At 42.4% G+C, this 6,028-nt stretch overlaps 1 pseudogene; it reads left to right on the top strand.

The window, feature by feature from the left end:
* Positions 1-1,665: 1,665 nt before the first annotated feature.
* Positions 1,666-4,401, top strand: LOC147446995 (pentatricopeptide repeat-containing protein At4g13650-like; annotated as a pseudogene).
* Positions 4,402-6,028: the final 1,627 nt, after the last annotated feature.

The raw sequence follows: 6,028 nt of genomic DNA on the forward strand, positions 1-6,028 counted from the left end.
AGAAAGAGAGAGAGGTGTGGAGATGTGGAAGAGCTGGAAGCGGGCAAGATCGGTGTGGTAGCTGTCTGAGGATTTTGCAAAGCATGTGTGCGTTGGGCGAAGTGCAGGCAAGGCCCTGCTAGTGTGAGTTTCTTGTTTTGAAGGTGTTTTCGAGAGGACAGGGGTGTTGTGAATACCCTGAGCTATATAGGGGCCATTGCGTGTGTGTCGGGTGTGTTCCCCATTCCCCCTCTCCACCATGACCACTGTGTAAAGCCTTTCAAAATATGCAATGAATACAAAGATGTAGTTTCTCAAGTGAAATGCATGTGGCATTCAGGAGAAGAGTGTGAGCCTCTTTTGTTTTGTGTAGGGCTATCCACATTAGGCCATAGATGCATATCCTACTTGTGGGCCATCATTGGTGACGGAGAGGCCAGATGCCTTGCACAAGCTAATATATCCATATAACCATCTTTTTATGTGTCAATACCATTTTTTTTGTATTTTTATGAGAAGTATCATGTACTTTAATTTTGTATGTAAAATAGAAAGAAGCACCCAAATTTGAGGTAATCAGAGCGATAACTTACACAGTAATAACAACAATAGTAAGCTTGACAATATACGTTGTCAGGATTTTTTTGGATCAAGGGATTGTGCATATGTACATACACATGCATGGTGCATCAAATAAAGAATTGCCCATTTTCCAGAGCCAGGTGGTTATGTGGGGCCCACATGTGTACAGGTAGGACAGCATGTACATAGTGCATCGATTTTCACTATCACCAGTACCAGTATGTTTTTTCTACAATAATGAGGAGTTTATAGTGCGTAAAACTTCTCGAGGAAGCTATCCGCGGGCCGACGACATGAGGTAAGCAGGTGCGTCAGATGGCATCTAGTGGCGTCAGGAGGGCGAACGGGGTCAATGTTTGCACGCGGATAAGGACGGACACAACGTGGGCGTTTTCTTGTGAGAGTTATGCAGAAAGGTCATCATTAGGACCACTTTTTGGGGCCACTTCACGTGGTTGCGAGACGCATTATTGAAAAGAGATGAGTGCCAGGTGTGCGGATGATGCAAAAAGGTGACAACTATGCACTGCGAGGTCAGTTTTTGGCCTGTTCGGGGTCCGTTTGAGGTCATCTAAAAGGCCAAGGGTGCCCAACTAATAAAGCTAAGTGTGGGAACTGAAAAAACTGAGAGAAGATCAGAAAAAATGTGGAGAAGAGAGGAGGAACAGCCGCAAGTGTGTTTTTGCTGTTTTTGGAGCATTTTTTGGCCCTAAACTGCTCATCCGAGGTCGGATTTGAGCACAGTGACATTGTAAGGTGGGGTTTTTGGGCGTTCCAGACGCAATGGTGCTGTCCATTTTGCCAAATTCCTCACAGATTTTCTGTTGTTTTTTTGTGTAATCTTCTCCGGTGAATGAAACCTCTGCTTAACTTTGTGGTTGTATCTGGTGTATTTCCTCAATATTGTGTAAACTATTTGTTCCATTGGTGTTGGGCTAAGTTTCATTGAGTCTAAACAACAGCAATTTGCCTCCTTTGAGCTGAATTGAGAGTGTGTGTGTGTGAATGTTGAGTGGGAAAGTGACTTAAAAGACGTGGTTAGGGGTAGCAACATTCATGCGCATATTGGAGAAAGAGGGTTATTAGGGCAACACCTCTTGATTGGCAACACCCTAATCAACATGTATGCAAAATGTGGGGTTTTCGAGAAAGAACAAGAATATTTGATGAGCTTCGAATTCGAGATGTTGTCTCTTGGAATGTACTCCTCGGAGGCCTTGTCAAGTATGAGCGCGCCGAGGCATCACTGGAGTGGTATGAACACATGCAAGTCGGAGGATTGTCTCCAGGTGCAATCACTTACGTGTGTATGCTAAAAGCTTGTCGTCGTATTGGAGCTGTGGACAAGGGTAGAAATCTACATGCTAACATTGCCAATAAAGGCTTGTTGAAAAGGAATCTTATTGTTGGAAACGCACAATTAGATATGTATTCCAAGTCTGGATTTCCATCAAAAGCGCAAGAAGTGTTTGACACTTTGGAAGTTTGAGATACCATCTCAAAGATGAACAAGGCGAGAAGGCATTGCAGTGTTACCAAGAAATGCAACGGGATGATGTCTCTCCAAATGCTGTCACATTTGTTTGTATTGTGAAAGCTTGTGGGACTCACTAGAGCAATAATCAAGGGTCAAGAGATCCATGCTCATATTAGCAGACACGCTTTACTTCAAAAAAACCTTGTGATTGGTAATTCACTTGTAGATATGTATGCCAAGTGGGGCTTGATTACGAAATCTCAAGAGGTGTTTGACAAGCTTTCTGTAAGAGATGTAAACTCCTGGAATGCGATGATCCCAAGGTATGCCAAGCTTGAATATGGTGAGCACGCAATGAAATGTTTAGAGAAAATGCAACATTGTGGTGTTGTTCCAGATGCGGTCACATATGCGTTAAGCTTAAAGGCTTGTGGCAGCATGGGAAATGCAATAAAGGGCAAAGACATACATTCTGAGATTGAAAGAAGAGGGCCGACAGTAAAAAATCTCGTTGTTTCCACTGCATTGGTTGACATGTATGCCAACTATGGCTGGCTCATCCATGCTCAAGAAGTGTTTGACGACCTTCTAACTCGAGATCTTGTCTCATGGAACGCCTTGATTACAGGCTATGTTGACCATGAGTGTGGCAGGGAAGCATTGAATTGCCTAGAGCAAATGCACAAGGAAAAGATCTCTCCAAATTCTGTTACATATGCTTGTTGCTTGAAGGCGTGTGGCATTTTGAGAATGTCTGAAAAGGGTTGTGACCTTTATGCAGAGATCTCTCGAAAAGGGTTGCCAAATTCTGACAATCTTCTTGGATTTGCATTGGTGGACATGTATGCCAAGTGTGGTTTGGTGATGTTAGCGTAGGAAGTGTTTGACAAGCTTTTGGTCCGTGATTTAGTTCCATGGACTGCCTTAATCATGGGGTATAATGACATTGGCTTTGGTGAAGAAGCACTGATGTGCCTTGAGCAGATGCAACTTGAGGGGACTTTTCCTGATGGCGTTCTGTTGGCTTGCTCCTTGAAAGCTTGTGGTAGTATCGGAGCAGCAAAACAGGGCAGGTCACTGCACGCAAAATTTGCAGAGACTACGTTCTTTGAATAAGATCCCGTTGCTAGCAGTGCATTGGTCGATATATATGCCAATTGTGGTCTTCTTAAAGAAGCACAAATGGCATTCAGCTGCCTTGTAAGACGGGATCTTGTATTATGGAACACTTTGATTGCAGGTTACACCAAGTATGAACGTCGCAAGGAGGTGTTGAATTGTGTTGAGGAGATGAGTATACAGCCAGATGTAATCACATTACTCTGCAATTTGAGAGTCTCTTTTAATGTTCATGCATTTAATGTTAGTGCATTACACCAGGTCGAGGAAATTTTGGATTCAGATGTCAAATCTTTTGGAGGCAATCTCTTGCTTAGCAACACCTTGGTGAATATATATGCAAAGTTAGGCTGGTTTTCAAAAGCTCTTACAATCTTCCTGCTCACAACCATATCTCCTGGAATGCTCTAATCTCAGGATTTGCATAGCAGGAACACAATGAAGATGCTCTAGATTGGTTACAACACATGCAAGAAGAAGGAATCCTTCCAACCTTTGTTAGCAGCTTGAAGGCTTGCGGCAGTGCAGGTGCAACTGACAAGGGTGAAGACTTACATGTGGAAATAGCTAGGAGAGGTTTACTCAAATCAGACATTACTGTGTGCAATGCTTTGATGGACATGTATGCAAAGTGTGGCTGGCTTTGCAAAGCTGAAGAAGTATTTAACAATCTTCTCTTTCGTGATGTAATCTCATGGAATGTCTTGATATCAGGACATGCATAGTTGGGAGATAATGAAGGAGCATTTGTCCTCCTTGATAAAATGAGAAGAGAGGGTCAAACTCCAGATTCAAGAATGTTTGGGATTTTATTTTTGTACGTGTAGTCAGGCAGCGTTGGTGAAGAGAGGCGAGCTGTTTTTTGAATCCATGAGCAAGGATTTTGGCATCGTCCCAACTTGCCAGCACCACACATGCATGATTGATCTATTTGCCCGGATGGGTAATTTACATCAGGCCATGTTCAGGATTAAGGGCTTACCCTGCCATCCGGATTTTGTAGTATGGCTTACTGTACTAGATGCCTGTAGAAGGTTAGGGGGTCCACAACTTGGATAGGAAGCTTATTGCTACGCATTGCATCGACAGAGCTTCAATACCACAACCTTATTCTCTCTTCTTGCCAATCCTCTGAGAAAGGGATTTCATCTTAATCCATCATTGGTATCACAGGCCATCGTGATTCTTCACCTTGTTTTATTACACATTGTGTATGTGCCACGACATGATAGCAAGTTCCTACCCTTGTGTGTACGTTCTGCACCATACTGTTAACTATTGAATTAGTGTTGGCCATTTCATGTTAATGATGTTGGATGGCATGAGGCTGGGGGGGGGGGGGGGGGGGGGGGGGGATATGTATAAATTGTGTATATGGTGTGCGTTCAAGGACTATTTATAAAACTTTTTATCTATGAAATTTTGACAAATAAAATACACGCTTTTCCTATTCAATCTGTAAATTTTTTTCTCAATTCCATCCAATGATACCCTTATGTATGTAAAAATGTAAGAAAAAATGAAATTAATAACCCTTTCTGTTGCATTCATGTGATAGTCGCATAATTATTAAGTGACCCCCCCGAGGCATCAAGCAACTTGGTATTTGAAGAATCTTGTCCATGTTGGTGCTCCACATATGTGAAGGTATGGTTTGTCCTCTACTTGATTTGGTTTGCCATTCATATCATATGCCTCTACTTTGTCCTTTGGTTTACAAGACCTATCGGATGAGATAAGCTGCTATCATCAACTTGGCGTGCATGAGGATTGCATAGAGGTGGAGGTTGGTCTGGCTACTCTCTCTCTCTCTCTCTCTCTCTCTCTCTCTCACACACACACACACACACACACACACACACACACACACACGCACGCACGCACGCGCGCGCGCACACACACACACACACACACACACATCCCCTTTCACACATTTTCTTCTATGATTGTTTGAAGACATTAGGAAGAGAATGGAGTATAGGAGAGCCTCTTTATTTGGTAGTTTAAGGGAGTCAAACCTTTAGTATTAAGAAATCAATCAAAGGACAATTTTGGAATTCAAACAGGTAAAACGTTTAATTTATTGGAATTCAAATTTTCCCCCAACAGGAAATTTAAAATCTAGCCGGCGAAAGTATATCTATGTAACATATCAACTTTTGAACATGGCACGTTTGTTCAACACGAAAAGAGAGGGTTTTGTTTTTTTTTGGAAACATTCGTCCTTATGGTGTCTAGACATCATGCTTGGTGTAGCAGAATGTTTTTCCCAAGAAACCCGCTTGATGACCACCACCACCATGAAGAAAAACAATCTCTTTATGAAAACCCCATTGATGACCACCATCACCACCACAACCACCACGAAGAAAAACAATCAAGCTTTATAAATATGTTTATCTCATTTAACTTTCACGTAATGCCATAGGCTATGCCCTTAAGTTTTAAGAATAGATACTTGCATCTTGAGAGAAACTCTTGCTCTCCTTTAGGTGCAATGGCATATTTTTCCTATGTCCTTCAGCTCCTCATGTCCCTTGTTCACCTCCTGCCCACAGATTGTCTTATCGTTCATGAACCCACACTCCCTCTTCTTGTAGTCTCTAACACGTGGTTGGCTTTCATCTTCTAGTATAAATGTCCAATTGTGAAGCTCTTATCCATTCGAAAGTGGCCTATGGTTTTCCAAGGCTGGTGTTTTAACTATAAGAGTTGTTGCCTCTTGCATTTGCGGCACCCTACAACCTGCTTAGACACATGTGATGCCTCTCAATGGGCCAATCATTCAAGTCTTTGGTTTCCAAGTTGGTGCAACCTCCATAAAATACATCGGAGGCTTGCATTATATGAGAAGATTATCTTTGTCCGAAT

The sequence above is a fragment of the Adiantum capillus-veneris genome, chromosome 11 (genome assembly GCF_014529385.1).
Source record: "Adiantum capillus-veneris isolate H3 chromosome 11, ASM1452938v2, whole genome shotgun sequence".
Lineage (NCBI taxonomy): Eukaryota > Viridiplantae > Streptophyta > Polypodiopsida > Polypodiales > Pteridaceae > Adiantum > Adiantum capillus-veneris.